Source organism: Moschus berezovskii, chromosome 2 (genome assembly GCF_049115385.1).
Source record: "Moschus berezovskii isolate FMDL1 chromosome 2, NW_MosBer_1.0, whole genome shotgun sequence".
Taxonomy (NCBI): Eukaryota; Metazoa; Chordata; class Mammalia; order Artiodactyla; family Moschidae; genus Moschus; species Moschus berezovskii.
Window position 1 is genome coordinate 124,418,188 of NC_142461.1, and position 20,827 is coordinate 124,439,014.

The 20,827-nt window shown below is 40.3% G+C and overlaps 1 protein-coding gene across 1 annotated transcript in view; it reads right to left on the minus strand.

Moving 5' to 3' along the window:
- CERKL (CERK like autophagy regulator) overlaps positions 1 to 20,827 on the minus strand; it is a 153,191-nt gene that overhangs the window by 129,776 nt on the left and 2,588 nt on the right. The gene's annotated exons all lie outside the window — the stretch shown is intronic.

Below are 20,827 nucleotides of genomic sequence, written 5' to 3' on the forward strand. Positions count from 1 at the left end.
AGAATATTAACCAAATAAGAAGATGAAAGTCTTTATACAAGCCTCTAACATGAGTTTTCTTCGATTTTCCCTAGAATAATGAAGATAGCTATTTTAGAAGCTAATAGTAATACTTGCTTAGTATCCCGTGGACAGAGGAGCCTGGAAGGAATCCAAGGGATCACAAAGAATCAGACAAGACTGAAGTGATTTAGCCCACATGCACAGGTTACCCCAGAAGATGTTTCCATGACGTGAAATTCATTCGAAGAGTAGGTTTGCTCCCAGTGTAAAACAAACAACCTAGAAAACAACAGATCTGTCTTCCTTTCAGAAGCTAGGGTATCAAGACATTGTTTTCCCCAAATATGAAAAACACTAATTCAAAAAAATGGAAATAGTGATTTTTGAGAAGAATATATTTCTACTTTTAAAATAAGAATATATTATAAATCAAATTTCATGACAATGTATCCACATTATTTAAAGTATTTGGTGTGTATGTGTGCATGTTAGTCACTCAGTTATGTCTGACTCTGCAACCCCATGGACTGTAGCCTGCCAGGCACCTCTGTCAGTGGAATTTTCCAGGCAAGAATACTGGGGTGAATTGCCATTCCCTTCTCCAGGGGGTCTTTCCAATCCGGGGATCAAACCCAGGTCCCCTGCATTACAGGCAGATTCTTTACCTTTTGAGTCACTTGGGAAACCCTGAAGTATTTAAATATTATCTAAAATAAGTGGGCTATGAGTGGGATTTCAAAAACACATTATATACACCAAGATTTTAACTGCAACAAGTTTTCATCTGTATAATGAAAACCAGAACAAAATATATACTACCTTGCCTTTATACTTTCAATACATAAAAACATGCCTAAAATATAGGGAAACCAGTACACGCTAACAGTTGTTCAATTTTATTGATCTTATTCTTCCTGCACAGATGGGCACTAGAAACTACTTTGAATTATGTGCCTGTAACATTTACCAAGCTTAGAAGTTTAATTTGGAGCAAATATTATTTGTATTAAACAAAATATTTCATGATATAAATGGATTTTAGTTTAATATGATACAGAAACAGTTTTTATACTATAAAAATTGACATTTAAAATTATTTCACTGATTTTTAAATATTTCAATAATACCAAACATTACAGTTGTACAAAGATCACAACTTTATTTACCAATATTTAATGAAAAATGTTTTCTGAAAATAGCTTTCAACTATTTTTTTCCAAGTAGCCCCAACCTAATAAGAAATGGCACAGAAGAAGAGAGCCCGAGGCTCATGGAAAACACAGATCTTAAACTTGCTACAATTCAATTTATAATCCTTCAGGGGCAATTTCTCCAGTGTATGTCTTTGTTCAAGCTTTCTGTTTCCCTTCTGTTTGGATATTTTGTTAGTCCCTAGCAAATTCTACCTGATGCTTGGTAGAATACATTTCAAGTGGGATAATTCTTAGACCAGCAAAACAAAAAGCAATATTAGCTGTGTCCAAGATGCACTCCACTGTCCAAGCTAAAAATCCCAGCATCACCACTGTGCCTTCCTTTTCCCTCAGAGCCCGCATCCTCTACATTCTATCTTTCCGATATCCCTTTGCACCTGACCTCACCTCTCCATCCTCCCTGCCACCTACACACCTCCTCCTGGATCTGCTGGAGGATCAGCCTCTGAAATGGGCTCCTCAATCGAAATCCATCCTACCCCCACGGCTGTCTTCCTAAAACACAATTTCACCTACTTTAAGAAACAAAAACTTGAAGTCCTCTGACAAATTTGTCTTTGCTGCTCCTTACTTAACCTTCAGGGTAAGACACCAATTTCCTGGCATGATACTCAAGGTGCTATGCAAACTACTGACTTACACAAAGCACTGTCCTCTCCCCCCATGAACACACACTCTCCCTACAGGCTATGGCTTTGTTTTCAATGTAGGTCAAAGCATTCTTTCCAAATTTTTCCAAAATATTACTTTCCTATAACGGTTTCCTTATTCTTTTGTATTGCCAACTCTCAGTCATGTTTCAAGACCCACATTTAAGTTTGCCCTCACACCTCTCTGGAGCTTTCCCCTACATACTCCTCTGCCCACTCAAATGAAATTATTTTCCCCTTTAGCTACACTTCCGTGATTCTTTAGTAACACTTCAAGTGCACACAAAACAGATCACCTAGTTATTTTGCTGATAAGCCTCCTTGCAGATCATGAATACTTTAAAGCAGAAATTGTGACAAATTGATTGTGGCATCCCTGATACCTATCAGACACCTAGCACACAACAGTTGCTCCCTAATATTAGGAGAAATAAGCTAAAAACATGAATGATTTTATGAGAAAAATAAAAATTAAAAGCATGATGAGATACCATTTCTTATCTCAGATTGTTGTTTCTTTTTTTTTTTTAAATTTCCAACTTTCTCATGGTTCTGGTTAAATTACATATACCAGTTTATAATAAATGGCAAAATCTGTAACTCTGTTCAAAGTTTTAAAAGATTACTTAAGAATAGTTCTTGTATTTCTATGCCACCTTTATAGTTCTGGTTTCTCATTTCTTAATTAGTAAATTCAGCATGCAGTTTCTATCCCAGGCTAATTTATACACTTCCAGAAGAAACGGCCTCTTCAATCCACAGATGTTGAGGTGAGGAGCCCCTAACCACGTCAGATTCGTTTCACATATGATAATATACATGTTTCAATCCATTCTTCCAAATTATCCCACCCTCGCCCTCTCCCACAGAGTCCAAAAGACTGCTCGACACATCCAAGTCTCTGCTGGTGTCTCATATACAGGGTTATCGTTATCCTCTTGCTATATCCCATATATATGTTAATATACTGTATTGATTGGTGTGTTTTTTCTGGCTTACTTCACTTTGTATAATAGGCTCTAGTTTCATCCACCTCATTAGAACTAATTCAAATGTATTCTTTTTAATCGCTGAGTAGTACCCCATTGTGTAAATGTATCACAGCTTCCTTATCCATTCGTCTGCAGATGGACATCTAGGTTGCTTCCATGTCCTGGCTATTATAAACAGTGCTGCAATGAACATTGGGGTACATGTGTCTCTTTCAATTCTGGTTTCCTCAGTGTGTATGCCCAGGAGTGGGATTGCTGGGTCGTATGGCAGTTCTATTTCCAGTTTTTAAAGAAATCTCCACACTATTCTCCATAGTGGCTGTACTAGTTTGCATTCCCACCAACAGTGTAAGAGGGTTCCCTTTTCTCCACACCCTCTCCAGCATTTATTGCTTGTAGACTTTTGGATAGCAGCCATTCTGACTGGTGTGAAATGATACCTCACTGTGGTTTTAATTTGCATTTCTCTAATTATGAGTGATGTTGAGCATCTTTTCATGTGTTTGTTAGCCATCTGTATGTCTTCTTTTGAGAAATGTCTGTTTAGTTCTTTGGCCCATTTTTTGATTGGGTCGTTTATTTTTCTGGAATTGAGCTGCAGGAGTTGCTTGTATATTTTTGAGATTAATCCTTTATCAGTTGCTTCATTTGCTATTATTTTCTCCCATTCTGAAGGCTGTCTTTTCACCTTGCTTATAGTTTCCTTTGCTGTGCAGAAGCTTTTAATTTTAATTAGGCCCCATTTGTTTATTTTTGCTTTTATTTCCAATATTCTGGGAGGTGGGTCATGGAGGATCCTGCTGTGATTTATATCGGAGAGTGTTTTGCCTATGTTCTCCTCTAGGAGTTTTATAGTTTTGGTCTTACATTTAGATCTTTTAATCCATTTTGAGTTTATTTTTGTGTATGGTGTTAGGGAGTGTTCTAGTTTCATTCTTTTACAAGTGGCTGACCAGTTTTCCCAGCGCCACTTGTTAAAGAGACTGTCTTTTCTCCATTGAATATTCTTGCCTCCCTTGTCAAAGATAAGGTGTCCATAGGTGCGTGGATTTATCTCTGGGCTTTCTATTTTGTTCCATTGATCTATATTTCTGTCTTTATGCCAGTACCATACTGTCTTGATGACTATGGCTTTGTAGTAGAACCTGAAGTCCGGCAGGATAATTCCCCCAGTTCCGTTCTTCTTCCTCAAGATTGCTTTGGCTATGCGAGGCTTTTTGTATTTCCATACAAACTGTGAAATTATTTGTTCTAGCTCTGTGAAAAACACCATTGGTAGCTTGATAGGGATTGCATTGAATGTATAAATTACTTTGGGTAATATATTCATTTTCACAATATTTATTCTTCCAATCCATGAACATGGTATGTTTCTCCATTTATGAGTGTCCTCTCTGATTTCTTTCACCAATGTTTTATAGTTTTCTATATATAGGTCTTTTGTTTCTTTAGGTAGATATATTCCTAAGTATTTTATTCTTTTCGCTGCAATGTTGAATGGAATTGTTTCCTTAATTTCTCTTTCCATTTTCTCATTATTAGTGTATAGGAATGCAAGGGTTTTCTGTGTGTTGATTTTATATCCTGCAACTTTACTATATTCATTGATTAGCTCTAGTAATTTTCTGGTAGAGTCTTTAGGGTTTTCTGTGTAGAGGATCGTGTCATCTGCAAACAGTGAGAATTTTACTTCTTCTTTTCCTATTTGAATTCCTTTTATGTCTTTTTCTGCTCTGATTGCTGTGGCCATAACTTCCAAAACTATGTTGAATAGTAATGGTGAGAGTGGGCACCCTTGTCTTGTTCCTGACTTTAGGGGAAACGCTTTCAATTTTTCACCATTGAGGATAATGTTTGCTGTGGGTTTGTCATATATAGTTTTTATTACGTTGAGGAATGTCCCTTCTATTCCCGCCTTCTGGAGGGTTTTGATCATAAATGGATGTTGAATTTTGTCAAAGGCTTTCTCTGCATCTATTGAGATAATCATACGATTTTTATTTTTCAATTTGTTAATGTGGTGTATTACATTGATTGATTTTCGGATATTGAAGAATCCTTGCATCCCTGGGATAAAGCCCACTTGGTCATGATGTATGATCTTTTTAATGTGTTGTTGGATTCTGATTGCTAGAATTTTGTTATGGATTTTTGCATCTATGTTCATCAGTGATATTGGCCTGTAGTTCTCTTTTTTTGTGGCATCTTTGTCAGGTTTTGGTATTAGGGTGATGGTGGCCTCATAAAATGAGTTAGGAAGTTTACCTTCCTCAGCAATTTTCTGGAAGAGTTTGAGTAGGATAGGTGTTGACTCTTCTCTAAATTTTTGGTAGAATTCAGCTGTGAAGCCATTTGGACCTGGGCTTTTGTTTGCTGGAAAATTTCTGATTACAGTTTCAATTTCCATGCTTGTGATGGGTCTGTTAAGATTTTCTATATCTTCCTGGTTCAGTTTTGGAAAGTTATACTTATCTAAGAATTTGTCCATTTCTTGCAAGTTGTCCATTTTATTGGCATATAATTGCTGATAATAGTCTCTTATGATCCTTTATATTTCTGTATTGTCTGTTGTCATCTCTCCCTTTTCATTTCTAATTTTATTGATTTGGTTTTTCTCCCTTTGTTTCTTGATGAGTCTGACTAGTGGTTTGTCAATTTTATTTACCCTCTCAAAGAACCAGCTTTTGGCTTTGTTGATTTTTGCTATGGTCTCTTTTGTTTCTTTTGTATTGATTTCTGCCCTAATTTTTAAAATCTCTTTCCTTCTACTGACCCTAGGGTTCTTCATTTCTTCCTTTTCTAGTTGCTTTAGGTGTAGAGTTAGGTTATTTAGTTGGCTTTTCTCTTGTTTCTTGAGGTATGCCTGTATTGCTATGAACCTTCCCCTTAGCACTGTTTTTACAGTGTCCCACAGGTTTTGGGTTGTTGTGTTTTCATTTTCATTCATTTCTATGCATATTTTTATTTCTCTTTTGATTTCTTCAATGATTTGTTCGTTATTCATCAGCGTGTTGTTCAGTCTCCATATGTTGGAATTTTTAATAGTTTTTCTCCTGTAATTGAGATCCAGTCTTACTGCATTGTGGTCAGAAAAGATGCTTGGAATGATTTCATATTTTTGAATTTACCAAGGCTAGATTTATGGCCCAGGATGTGATCTATCCTGGAGAAGGTTCCATGTGCACTTGAGAAGAAGGTGAAATTCATTATTTTGGGGTGAAATGTCCTATAGATATCTATTAGGTCTAACTGGTCTATTGTATCATTTAACTTTTGTGTTTCCTTGTTAATTTTCTGTTTAGTTGATCTATCCATAGGTGTGAGTGGTGTATTAAAGTCTCCCACTATTATTGTGTTACTGTTGATTTCCCCTTTCATACTTGTTAGTGTTAGTCTCACATATTGTGGTGCTCCTATGTTGGGTGCATATATATTTACAATTGTTATATCTTCTTCTTGGATTGAGCCTTTGATCATTATATAGTGTCCTTCATTGTCTCTTTTCACAGCCTTTGTCTTAAAGTCTATTTTATCTGATATGAGTATTTCTACTCCTGCTTTCTTTTGATCTCTATTTGCGTGGAATATCTTTTTCCAGCCCTTTACTTTCAGTCTGTATGTGTCCTTCGTTTTGAGGTGGGTCTCTTGTAGACAACATATATAGGGGTCTTGTTTTTGTATCCATTCAGCCAGCCTTTGTCTTTTGGTTGGGGCGTTCAACCCATTTACATTTAAGGTAACTATTGATAAGTATGATACCATTGCTATTTACTTTATTGTTTTGGGTTCGAGTTTATACACTCATTCTGTGTTTCCTCTCTAGAGAAGGTCCTTTAGCATTTGTTGGAGAGCTGGTTTGGTAATGCTGAATTCTCTCAGCTTTTGCCTGTCTGTAAAGCTTTTGATTTTGCCTTCATATTTGAATGAGATCCTTGCTGGGTACAGTAATCTGGGCTGTAGGTTTATTTTCTTTCATCACTTTAAGTATGCCCTGCCATTCCCTCCTGGCCTGAAGAGTTTCTATTGAAAGGTCAGCTGTTATCCTTATGGGGATCCCCTTGTGTGTTATTTGTTGCTTTTCCCTTGCTGCTTTCAATATTTGTTCTTTGTGTTTGATCTTTGTTAATTTGATTAATATGTGCCTTGGGGTATTTCGCCTTGTGTTTATCCTGTTTGGGACTCTCTGGGATTCTTGGACTTGGGTGATTTTTCCTTCCCCATTTTAGGGAAATTTTCAACTATTATCTCCTCAAGTATTTTCTCATGGTCTTTCTTCTTGTCTTCTTCTTCTGGGACTCCTATGATTCGGATATTGGGGCGTTTAAAATTGTCCCAGAGGTCTCTGAGATTGTCCTCATTTCTTTTAATTCGTTTTTGTTTTTTCCTCTCTGCTTCATTTATTACTACCATTCTATCTTATAACTCACTTATTCTATCTTCTGCCTCCGTTATTCTACTATTGGTTCCCTCCAGAGTGTTTCTGATCTCATCTACTGCATTATTCATTGTATAGTGACTCTTTTTTATTTCTTCTAGATCCTTATTAAACCTTTCTTGCATCTTCTCAATCCTCGTCTCCAGATTATTTATCTGTAACTCCAATTTGCTTTCAAGATTTTGGATCAATTTCACTATCATTATTTGGAATTCTTTATCAGGTAGATTCCCTATCTCTTCCTCTTTTGTTTGGGTTGGTGGGCACTTATCCTGTTCCTTTATTTTCTGGGTATTTCTCTGCCTCTTCATCTTGCTTATATTGCTGTGTTTGTGGTGGCCTTTCCATCTTCTGGCAGTTTGTGGAGTTCTCTTTATTGTGGAGTTTCATTGCTATGGGTGAGGTTGGACGGGTGGCTTGTCAAGGTTCCCTGGTTAGGGAAGCTTGTGTCAGTGTTCTGATGAGTGGAGCTGGATTTCTTCTCTCTGGAGTGCAATGAAGTGACTAGTAATGAGTTATGAGATGTCAATAGGTTTGGAGTGACTTTGGACAACCTGTATAGCCACTTCCAAGGTGGTTCCCTCTGTTTTAGCTTCTGTTTGCTGGTCTCTTCATTGTCTAATTTCCACCCTGACACTGGGGGGTGGTGGTGGACACTTTTTAAAGCTCACTTGTTCAGTCCTGTTCTGGGAAGGGAGGAACACTGCAGAGAAATATCTCTGGCATCTGTGGGGAGTGCTCGCAGTATCCCGGCCACACTGGGTTTGCCCCCGCTCATGGCGTTTGTGCTGTCCCAGTCTACACTGCACAGGCTCTAAGTTGCTCTGCCGATAACTGTCTGAGGCCGGTGCTGGGTTGCATGCACGTCCCAGGTCTAAGCCACTCAGGTTCAGGTACTCAGGTACTCCACAGAGGCGCAGACTTGGTTGGGCCTGTGTTTTGTGCCTTTCCCGGACTGAGCAGCTCAAGTGACCAGGTGTTTGGAGAGCGCAGTCGCTGCGACTTAACACCTCCCCGGTCCCTCCCGCTCGGTTTTCTGTGTATACAACCGGCGCACCTTCTCAGGCGGATGTTAACCAGCCAGAAACCCAAAAAGTCTTGGTTAACACTGAAGCCTGCCTGCAGATTGGTATCAGATGCCTCTCTGGGACTGCGATTGCCCCCTTCTGGCTCTGACTGCCCTCCCCTGACTGTCTCGGCGGGGGATGGGCCGTCCGCAGCCGGCTAGATCTGCTCAGTCTTTTATTCTGTGAGCGGGGCTGGCAGAGTCTTAAGTTAGAGCTTTTTGCCTTTTCACAGGGTAGCTGCTCTGCTATCTCCAGTCAGCTCCCCCAGACTGCCCTCACCTCAGATTGTTTTTTTAAAACAAGGTCTGACAATATATCTTTTGAAGAAACTACACAGAAACAGGCGCCCTCCTACGAAGATGCTAGAAAAGCAAAATAACACAGTCTTTCTCAGGGGACTTGGAAATAGTCAGCAAAATTATATAGGCAGGAAGTAGATGGGAAACCTCTGGACATTTCACTAATTTTGCTGTGAAATGAAAACTGCTCTAAAAAGTCAGTTTATTTAAAAAAAAAAAATAGACTTCTCAGGTGGCACTAGTGGTAAACAACCCACTTGGCAATGCAGGAGACATAAGAAACCCATGGGTTCGATCCCTGGGTGAGGACCATCCCCTGGAGGAGCGCATGTCAACCCACTCCAGTATTCCTGCCTGGAGGGTCCTGTGGTCAGAGCAACCTGGAGTGCATAGCATCACAGAGAGTCAGACATGACTGAAGCGACTTAACATGCTAAAAAATTATATATTTATTCTTTGAGTCAAAGAATAAATTATTCCCATTTCTAGGAATCTATTCCAAAAATACATTTTAAACAAAGACATGATAAGTTTTTAATTATACCACTATTCACAATAGCAAAAAATGACTGGAAACCACCCAAGTCCTTCAACAGAGAGAAGGTTTAGTAAACTAAAGCACACAACAGATTATTGTGCAGATACAAAAGGAAATGAGGACTCTCACTACGTACCCCTATCAAGTGATACATTGGGAATACTGTTAATTCAAAAAGAAATCAAAGTGGAAAAAAAGCATACATGGTACACTTCCATTCACTTAAGAAGATGGGTAGAGTGAGGTAAGTAAAAGAATATACGTACATGTTTGCTTATCCAGAAATAAACCAAAAAATTTAAAAGGCTTACAAATAACAGGAAGGAAGGAAAAGGGTAGGAGGGACATGGACAAAAATTGTACTTCCCAGAATATCACTTGCTTAGCTGATTTGATTTTGGAACCATGTAAGTATTTTACATATTACAAAATAGGATTTAAAAGAGCAATGCCCAAAAATAAAAGCAAAAATGAAACAATTCTGCATATTGAGTTGGAAGTATAATATCACAGATAGGACTGATTCCAACTGTCTTCAGAACATAGTCATTTGGGGATTTCCCTCGTGGTCCAGTATTTTAAAATCTGCCTGCCAATGGGGACACAGGTTCAATCCCTGGTCTAGGAAGATCCCACATACCATGAGGCAACTACTGAACCCCACACGCCCTAAAGCCCGTGCTCCACAACAAGAGAAACCACTTCAATGAGAAGACCGTGCGTCGCAGTTAGAGGGTAGCCCCCAGTCACTGCAACAACAGAAAACCTGCACGCAGCAACAAAGACCCGGCACAGCCAAAAATAAATAAGATAATAAAATATAGAGCCATTAAAAAAATCACAATAATCTGACTACACATAGCACATACTCTGGGCTTCCCTGGTAGCTCAGCTGGTAAAGAATCCGCCTACAATGCAGGACACCCTGGTTCAATTCCTGGATCAGGAAGCTCCCCTGGAGAAGGGATAGGCTACCCACTCCAGTACTCTTGGGCTTCCCTGGTGGCTCAGACAGTTAAGAATCCACCTGCAATGTGGGAGGCCTGGGTTCAATCCCCAGTTTAGGCAGATCCCCTGGAAGAGCATATGGCAGCCCATTCCAGTATTCTCGCCTGGAGAATCCCCATGGCCAATGGTTCCTGGTGGGCTATACAGTCCATGGGGTCGCAAAGAGTCGGACACAACTGAGTGACTAAGTACAGCATGTACTCTAAGTGGCATGTCCCTAAAAGCAACAAAAACAAAATTATTACAGAATGATCTTAAATGGCTGGCTCTCATTAACTACATTGTTGACGGTATCACTGGTGTTATTATTCTGTGATGTACATTTATTGCAAAGCAGTAATGATATTATTGCAGTTAGAACACAGAATTTTAAGGGTAGGAACAAAGAGAGAAATAAAAACTTTTAGTCTTGAACTTTTACTGCATAATTCCACAGTGCATCTATTCTTTAGGGAAAAAAAAAATCATGCTTCCTAGCTCTGCTTTCAGAAAAACCTAGGAAATAGGACCATACAAGGAAAGTACTAGCAATGAGCACACCTGGGGCTCAAATTGTGATCTCTAAATACCATAACTCAGTTTAAGAAATCAGGCATCCTTGATGATAGGCATGAAATGTTCAAGACGGGCCTAGAATATACTGCCATTTCAGAAAGCAAGGGAGCTAATAGTGACATCTAAGAAAATGTCAAAAGGACTCAGAAATCAGTGTGAAGTGGTTCCCATTGGTCCAAAAATACAGAATCGGGGCAATTTGAGCATTAGTAAGAAGAGTCACTGCTATGAATTGAAATATATTTAAATAACTGAGTTCATAATGATAATAATAAACGAAGAAACAACTTGCTTTTCTGCTGCAATGAATGCAGCTGGGCAACAACCTCCAGCTATTGGTACCGTCAGGTGCCACCTTAACTTCACTCTTCGCAGGCAGCCCCCAGCCCATGACTGAACACACTGAGATCTGGCCACTTCTACCTAAGGCAGGTATGGAACAACTGATTGGTTCAAGACTGAGAAGGGGTACAACAGGACAGGTCTGCTGTCATCCTGTTTGCTTAACCTATACGCTGAGCACATCATGAGACATGCCAGGCTGAATAAGTTAGAACCTATAGTCAAGTCAGAAGGGAGAAACATCAACAACCTCAGATATGCAGATGTTACCACCTAATGGCAGAAAGCGCAGAGGAACTAAAGGGCCTCTTGATGAGGAGGAGAGTGAAGGAGCCGACTTAAAACTAAATATTAAGAAAAACGAAGATCATGGCATCCAGCCCCATTACTGCATGGCAAATAGAGGGGGGAAAGGTGGAAGCAGTGTCAGATTTCCTCTTCTTGCACTCTAAAATCACTGCGGATGGTGACTGCAGCCATGAAATAGAAGACATCTGCTTCTTGGCAGGAAAGTTATGACAAACCGAGACAGTGTATTGAAAAGCAGAGACATTACTCCGTCAACAAAGGTCCGTGTAGTCAAGGCTATAGTCTTCCCAGTGGTCATGTATGATTGTGAGAGCTGGACTATAAAGAAGGCAGAATGCCAAAGAATTGATGCCTTCAAACTGTGGTGCTGGAGAAGACTCCTGAGAGTCCCTTGGACAGCAAGATCAAATCAGTCAATCTTAACGGAGATCAACCCTGAATATTCACTGGAAGGAGTGATGCTGAAGCTGAAGCTCCAGTAATTTGGCCATCTGATGCCAACAGTTGACTCACTGGAAAAGTCTGGTGCTGGGAAAGATTGAAGGCAGGAGGAGAAGGGGGCATCAGAGGATGAGATGGCTAGAAGACATCACCAATGAAATGGACACAAACTTGGGCAAACTTCGGGAGATGGTGAGAGACAGGGAGGCCTGGAGAGCTGCAGTCCATGAGGTGACAATGAGTCGGACAGGACTGGGCAACGGAATCCCACCACCACCTAAGGCAGGACTCCTAAGGGGCAGTCTTTTCAGATAAGCACCGTAGGCTGAGGCTCTCCCTGCCCCTGCCTGCTTCAGCCCTCTTTACAGGTGTCAAACTAGTATCACAGCCTGGAGGTTATCCCTCCCAACATGCTTCCTGCCCCTTTTATCGTTCACAGACAGTTGCCCCCACAACGAACCTTTCATTTTCCTGTGAAAAACTACAGTCCAGACAACCTAGTTTGCCCAGAAAATAACTAGCAAGGAAAAAGTTTGAAAGGGGAGAGGAATCTGTGGAATCAAAGATATAAAGACACGGCAACCAGCTGGAACATGGATCTTATTTAAACGTTGATTTAGATTTAGAAAAGGGAAACAGAAACAATAGAAGACAATGAACACTAACTGTGTATTTAAGGACACAGGATTATTTTATCTTGGAATAGTGACTCTACTGTGTATTATATTGTGTTCTATGCTTTTTAATCCTAATTTTCTAGAGATACATGTAAGATAGAAGCAATTATATGATATCTAGGAATTGCTCCCAACTATTCCAAACAAAGGAGGGAAGTGGTTAGGTCATGAATGGAACAAGACTGACCTTGAAAACCATTTAAACTCAAGAACATGTCACATCGAGCCTCACCCTCACCGGATTGAACATGAAGGCTTATTATATTATTCTTTCTACATCTGGCTATATTTGATGTTTTCCATAATAAAAATATTGGGCTTTAAAAACTTTCATTTGGTCACTTACTCGGGAATTATAAGTGGTGTGAGCAACGGAATATGTTCTCTACAGTGGAACTGTCATGAAGGCCTGAAAAGATCAGATGCTCTTGTCGTATTAAGGCTTGCTATTTTAGTTTGGACCATGATGCTACCCACTTACTCTGACATCACATAGATTCTTGAAGGTGTTAGGGAGAACTCTTTCCTACTGAACTGAGGAAGCAGCATAACCTCCTGGGTACAGTGTGGACTCTGGAGTCAGGCTGCCTGGCCTGGAATCCCAGCAACTCCATCACCATCATGGCCTTGGGCAAGAAAGGTCACCTCTGGGTCCCAGAAATAAAAATCCTATCTGAACTACGCAGTCTTGTTGGGAAGATTAAACAAGACAATACACTTCACACAGGACTAAACATTCACTATTTTCAGCGATAAAGAGTCCTCCTGCAGTGCAGGAGATGTGGGTTTGAACCCTTGGCCGGGAAGATCCCCTGGAGGAGGAAATGGCTACCCATTCCAGTATTCTTGCCTGGAGAAACCCATGGACAGAGAAGCCTGGCAGACTACAGTCCATAGGTCACAAAGAGCCAGACACGATTCAGCATGCATGCATTTTCAAGCAAACACTGGACATGGATCCATAGCAACAGTGGTAGTTTCCAGAACACTGTTCCTGATGAAAATCTTGGAATGTATACAGGAACTCCCTAATGTCAGCTGGTACATTATTTAAGACCTACCTGTAGGCTTAGCATAAGTCCATAGCACTATGTCAACTGTTTTTTAATATATCCATACCTGTCCATTTGTTTGCCTGCCTCCCTGTCTCTGGATTCTGTTATCCATTATCCTGAGGGTCTTCAACTTCTGGTTTACATGCTAAAAGTCAGCAGAAGGCTTAATTTCCCTCAAACCTCACTTCCCTCCCTCCTTTCCGTCTTATCTCAATACATACTGACTTTGGAAAACAAAAGAGCATATAAAGAGCCATGGCTACCAAGAGTGCCTTCCCTTTGAGGACCACATACATGACCAGAACTCACTTGCCCAGCACACACTGCCCCCATCACGGGCACAGTGCTTTCAAAATTCAGCAGGAATACAGTCACATGGAAGGAATTGGCGAGGACTATGTTGAGGATTTTGATGATGCTTGTAGACTTGTCAGTATTTGAAATGCAATCAAATAACCTAGTCAAGTAATGAACCAGACAGGATTAAGGATAAGATTCAAAATGAGTATTTAGATCAAAATGAGTATTCTAGTATTTAGATCACAGTGAATTACATCTTCTACATCCCTGGCCCTTTGAACAAAGATGGTTCACCTTCTCAAATTACAGACAGCAGAGAAATGCCCAGTCTAGGCAATAGCATCTTCCTGTGTACCCAAGCTATCTGTCGATCCCCTTTATTTACTGCCATGGCTCTTTGGTCCTCCAGGACTTTAGGTCCTCCCGCTCTGGCAGATCCCTTATGAATCAGCCTTTCTGGTTTACTGACCTTGATCCAGGCCATCCCCATTTTCAGTTTGTACATCCCTTGCCTTCAATGCAAGTATCACTTCTAGGAGCATATTTCTGTGTCAGGTGTTACCCTAAATACCCCCTCATGGAGGAGAGAGAGGAAGGGGACAACAGCAGAGAAGTTTCTTCTAAGTGACTGTCTTCATATGGTGCCACATGCTGTGGTGTATTTAGGAGCAACACCAGGATGCAGACTTTCATGGGGTCAGTGTACACAGGCGAGGACGGCTGTTTCAAACCTGCAATCCTTATAGCAAGAAACCAACTGCTTGCCAAATTTTAGTTTAAGTAAATCATGACACGAGCAATAAGACAATATTTTTTACAGATAAAACTTTATCAGCCAATTAATTTATAATAACAAATAAAAGCATGTTTTGGGGGTCACAAAATATGTTAAAAGGTTCTGCCACTTGGGAATCTGGACTCAGAGATCTGTCTTTAAAATCAGCAGCTCAGATTGGATGGCAATTCAGTTCTATGTTGAGATTAACTACTTGAAAACTATACCTTACTATAGAAATAAAGATGAAAACCCATGCCTGGAAATCAAAGTAATAAATGTTTTCAACTCTTTGTATGTCTGTGTGTTAGAGCTATGTTTTAAAATCTGATCACCACTAGCTGCATGTGGCTATTAAATTTATTAAAATTAAATAAAATTTAAAATTCAGTTCCTCAGTCACAGTAGCCATATTTTGAGTGCTCAGCAGTCACAAGGGGGTGGTGGTGACCGTATTGGACAGTGTAGATACAGGGCATTCGATCGGCACAAAAATTTTAACAGAACAGCCATACTTAGAGATTCATTCTATATTTTGTTTTTCTGTGTGGACTAATGTACATTAAGAAAAAGCTAAGTATTTTTATAACATGTGCTTTATACAGTATTTACACGATAGGTTAGCAGGACTGTCAAAGCATTTAAAAACTTCATAAACATTATATGCAGTTCCTTGGTAAGCATGATTTTTCACACCCATCTTTTAAAAATTCCTTCCATTTTGACAGCTTAGGGACACACTAATGATATTTTTAAAGAAGATTTTTTTCTTCTTCATATGTAGACCGAAGAATCAAAGCACTGTGTTTTACTGAGTAATTAGTCCTTTAATAATTTACGTGAGTAATGGGTCATTTTGGGGTTTAACCCTTACTTCCATTATTCCTGACCAACGGCTCACCAACAGATGTCTCACTTTGGATGTACACAACAGAGCCCAGGATCTGTTTCACGTACATCTGTTCCCAAACGGCTTAGGCAGATTAATACTCTGAATGGACCCAGCTCTGCTAAGTCCCAGTAATCACTAACTCTTGTTGTTTTAAAATTGATTGGGTTTTTCTCATTTTCACATTTTTCCACATTACCTTTCATCTTGCAAAATTTCTAACAAATAAATGTTTACATAAACTTAAAGCATGAGAAAATCATTAGCTCCCTCAAAAAAAGATACACTTCAAGATCTTATTTTGAAGTCCACCCTTTTCAGATTTTCTGGTTATTTCTCTAATTCAGCTGAGCTCAAGGGCATGGTAGGAATAACCTTGAAAAAACACAAATGAAATGGTGTAATGTGAGGCAGTAAGTCTAAGAATAACAAGAGAATTTAAGATTTGAAACCTTTATTGTATTTTTCAAAATATTTAAAACATAATATTCTCATGATAATCAAGCATATTGTAAGATCCTTGCCCAGGAATTTAGCCAGAGGGTACAGAAAATGAAGTTGAAGAAAGGCTAAGCTAGTCCTTTTGTCCATCATGAAAAATCTGCTTAAGACTAGCCTTGACCCATGATTTTCTATCAGAAAATGGTTTCTTTTTTTCCAAAGACAGAATCTGTGCTGAAGTAACAGTCCACCTCTCATTATCTGGCCTTGAAGCCAGGGAAGGGGAGCAAGAAACTTCGCCCATATTCTCCACGTAGTTATTTCAACTAGAAATTCATTAGGGCTATGAAGCTTTGTTGTAAAATACAACTCCACACATGCCAGGAAGTTGATCATTGAAACCTTACTCAGATTTATTATGATGTCCTAACATCGAAAGCCTGTAAAAACAGATATTTTCTATAAAATGCAACTTCAGAGTTGATTCTTAGAGATCATATAATGCAAATGCTTCATTTTTCAGATGATAAACTGTCATTTAAAGGGGTTAAATGAATTGCCTTGAGTCAGTTACACCCTTAGGTGCAGACAGGACCTCAGGTCCCTTGGTGCCCACTCCTGAAACCTTTCCTTCACCAGAAGGCAAACTGCAGACCACTGGAGTAGAGAGCCTATAGAATATCCTGCAGTTTTTTTCGTACTTCAAGGCGCTATTCATTAGTAAACGATGATGGTGCCCAATGTGAGGCAGCAGAGAAAGACTTGCGGGCATTTGGCATTCCGGTCATAGAGATCCCTAAATTGATCATTCTGAAGTGTACTTCATATATATATGCTGCTGCTAAGTCACTTCAGTCGTGTCCGATTCTGTGTGACCCCATAGACAGCAGCCCACCAGGCTCCTCCGTCCCTGGGATTCTCCAGGCAAGAACACTGGAGTGGGTTGCCATTTCCTTCTCCAATGCATAAAAGTGAAACTGAAGTCACTCAGCTGTGTCTGACTCTTAGCGACCCCATGGACTGCAGCCTACCAGGCTCCTCCACCCATGGGATTTTCCAGGCAAGAGTACTGGAGTGGGGTGCCATTGCCTTCTCCGTCATATATACATATATATATATAAGAGCTTCATACAGTCTAATCCTACCAATTGCTAACTCTCCCTAGGAGTAGATTTTCCTTTATGAGAAAACCTCATAACCAAATCTTACAGTTCAGTAAGCAGATCCTGCATTGAGGATGCACAAAATTGCTCGTACTTTCTGCTTCCATCTAACATTTCAAATAGAAGTTTACCACTTGGTAAGCACATATTGCTAGAAGTTTGTCCCTGGTTGAGATTTAGAATCATGCCCACAGGCCATCAGCAATCATTCTGAAAATGTTGAACTCTGAAAATATCTGATCCAGTCACAAGATAAGCTAAGGACTAAATGACAAAACATACATATTGGTCTGTGGCATTTGCTCACACTCCCAAAAGGGAGTTGAGCTCTCAATTTCTGACACCTTACGCCTGGTCCCAGGCACCATGCTGGGGGCTAACACTGTGGCCTGCTCCACCTATAGGGTCTTGTGACCCAGACATGCCTGACCTTTCTCATTTGACCTGAAAATCCTCACCTGACCCCTCTTCCATTTCTTCAGGATTTCACCCTACCCTAGAGCACAGACAGCTAACTTGGTAATTAACATGAATAAACGCATGATTCCACAAGTAGAACGACCATAATTAGAGATTCTGATAGAAAGATCATTTAGGCACCACTGCCGTCTATGGCCGGAGAAGGCAATGGCAAGCCACTCCAGTACTCTTGCCTAGAAAATCCCATGGATGGAGGAGCCTGGTAGGCTGTAGTCCATGGGGTCGCTAAGGGTCATACACGACTGAGCGACTTCACTTTCACTTTTCACTTTCACACATTGGAGAAGGAAATGGCAACCCACTCCAGTGTTCTTGCCTGGAGAATCCCAGGGACGGGGGAGCCTGGTGGGCTTCCGTCTATGGGGTCACACAGAGTCGGACACGACTGAAGTGACTTAGCAGCAGCAGCAGCAGCAGCAGCCGTCTATGGGGTCGCACAGAGTCGGACAGAGTCGGACACGACTGAAGCGACTTAGCAGCAGCAGCAAGCAATAATGAAGTTTTCTGAGCAGATGATGCCCTTTTATGTATACAGTTTGTATTACAGATGTGACAGCCTGGTCAATCCATGCCCGAGTCATAGATTGCTTTCTTTTCCATCCTACAGCTGAGCATCTGACCATGATGTTCACAGTGGAGAAGTGGGCCCGCATTAACTGAAGAATATTTTTGTAAAAAGAGTTCTAATGCTTTAACAAAAGGGGTGGGGGATATTGCTATAGGTGATGAAAAGTCATTAAGTAGCAATGTAGTAATCATATTACAATGCAATGGGCAAAGCTAAAGTTCATGAGACTAGTGAACAAATTCATTCATGTAACAAATGTTCATATGTCAAGTACTCTTCAAAGTGCTGAGAGTAAACAAAACAAATTTTCTGATCATCCTTCCTCTTCTCCAGGTAGATCCCATCTCTAGGGGCTACACCATCAGCTCCCCGGGTTCTCAGGGATTCCAATTTGGTCTGAATTATACAACCAGTTTTTCTGGTTCTGAACTTTGCAGATGGCAAAGAACGGCATATCTCAGCCTCCACAATCTCCAGTTCCTACAATGCGTATGTTAGTCAATCAATCATGTTCAGTTCTTTGCAACCCCATGGACTGTAGCCCACCAGGCTCCTCTATCCATGGAATTCTCCATGCAAGAATACTGGAGTGGGTAGCCATTCCCTTCTCCAGGGGAATCTTTCTGACCCAGGGATTGAACCCTGGTCTCCTGTATTGCAGATGGATTCTTTACTGTCTGAGCCACCAGGGAAGCCATAATCAATTTCATATTTTCCCATAATAAATCTCAAATATATATAAATATACACACACATTGTATTGTTTGTGTGTGTATATAGACGCATACACACATATATATATTTTCACGGTTCTCATTCTCTGAAGAATCCTACTACATGTCATTATAAATAAGGCAAAACCCAGAGAATGCAAAACACTAAGAGTGAACCCTAATGTAAACTATGGACTCTGGATGATAATGATGTCAATGTAGGTTCATCAGATTTAGCAAAGACACAACCTTGGTGGGAAAAGGTACAACCTTTGTGGGAAATACTTATAATCAGGGAGGCTATGCATTGTGGGGAGCAGAGGGTATATATACCTTCGGCTTAACTTTGCCCTGAACCTAAAACTGCTCTAAAAATAGTCTATTAAAAAAAAAAAAAAAAAACCAACCACTTAGGCACTATGAGTTTTAAAAACTGAACAGTCTTGCAAACATCTCCTATGATGATAATGCCCAGCAGCAATCCAACCCCACCCCCACACTTTCCTGGAACAGCCAGGCACTGGCCAGCAAAGGACATGATCTCGCCCAATGTCCTCCCACACTACCTCCTTCCAGGTATGGCTGCAATTTTCCTCCAATTCCTGAATAAATTTCACTTGTCTTCCACCACACCCAATTAGGCTAATTTCACGACAGAGAATATTTATCACATTTAAACATATCTCTTAACCTTTTTCACTTTTCCCACTCTTATTTTACTAAGTAAAATAATGGTTTAATTAGTTTCTAAAGTGCTGCACTCAATATGCCAGCAAATTTGGAAAACTCAGCAGTAGCCACAGGACTGGAAAAGGTCAGTCTTCATTCCAATCCCAAAGAAAGGCAATGTCAAAGAATGCTCAAACTACCGCACAATTGCACTCATCTCACACACTAGTAAAGTCATGCTCAAAACTCTCCAAGCCAGGATTCAGCAATATGTGAACCGTGAACTCACAGATGTTCAAGCAGGTTTTAGAAAAGGCAGAGGCACCAGAGATCAAATTGCCAACATCCGCTGGATCATGGAGAAAGCAAGAGAATTCCAGAAAAACATCTATTTCTGCTTCATCGACTATGCCAAAGCCTTTGACTGTGTAGATCACAAGAAACTGTGGAAAATTCTGAAAGAGATGGGAATCTCAGACCACCTGACCTGCCTCTTGAGAAACCTGTATGCAACAGTTAGAACTGGACATGGAATAACAGACTGGTTCCAAATAGGAAAAGGAGTAGTCAAGGTTGTATACTGTCATCCTGCTTATTTAACTTATATGCAGAGTACATCATGAGGAACGCTGGGCTGGAAGAAGCACAAGATGGAATCAAGATTGCTGGGAGAAATATCAATAACCTCAGATATGCAGATGACACTACCCTTATGGCAGAAAGTGAAGAGGAACTCAAAAGCCTCTTGATGAAAGTGAAAGAGCAGAGTGAAAAGGCTGGCTTGAAGCTCAACATTCAGAAAACAAAGATCATGGCATCTGGTCCCATCACTTCATGGGAAATAGATGGGGAAACAGTGGAAACAGTGTCAGACTTGGTCTTTTTAGGCTCCAAAATCACTGCAGATGCTGATTGCAGCCATGAAATTAAAAGATGCTTACTCCTTGGAAGGAAAGTTATGACCAACCTACATGGTATATTAAAAAGCAGAGACATTACTTTGCCAACCAAGGTCTGTCTAGTCAAGGCTATGGTTTTTCCCGTGGTCATGTATGGATGTGAGAGTTGGACTGTGAAGAAACCTGATCGCCGAAGAATTGATGCTTTTGAACTGTGGTGCTGGAGAAGACTCTTGAGAGTCCCTTGAACTGCAAGGAGATCCAACCAGTCCATTCTAAAGGAGATCAATCCTGGGTGTTCATTGGAAGGACTGATGCTGAAGCTGAAACTCCAATACTTTGGCC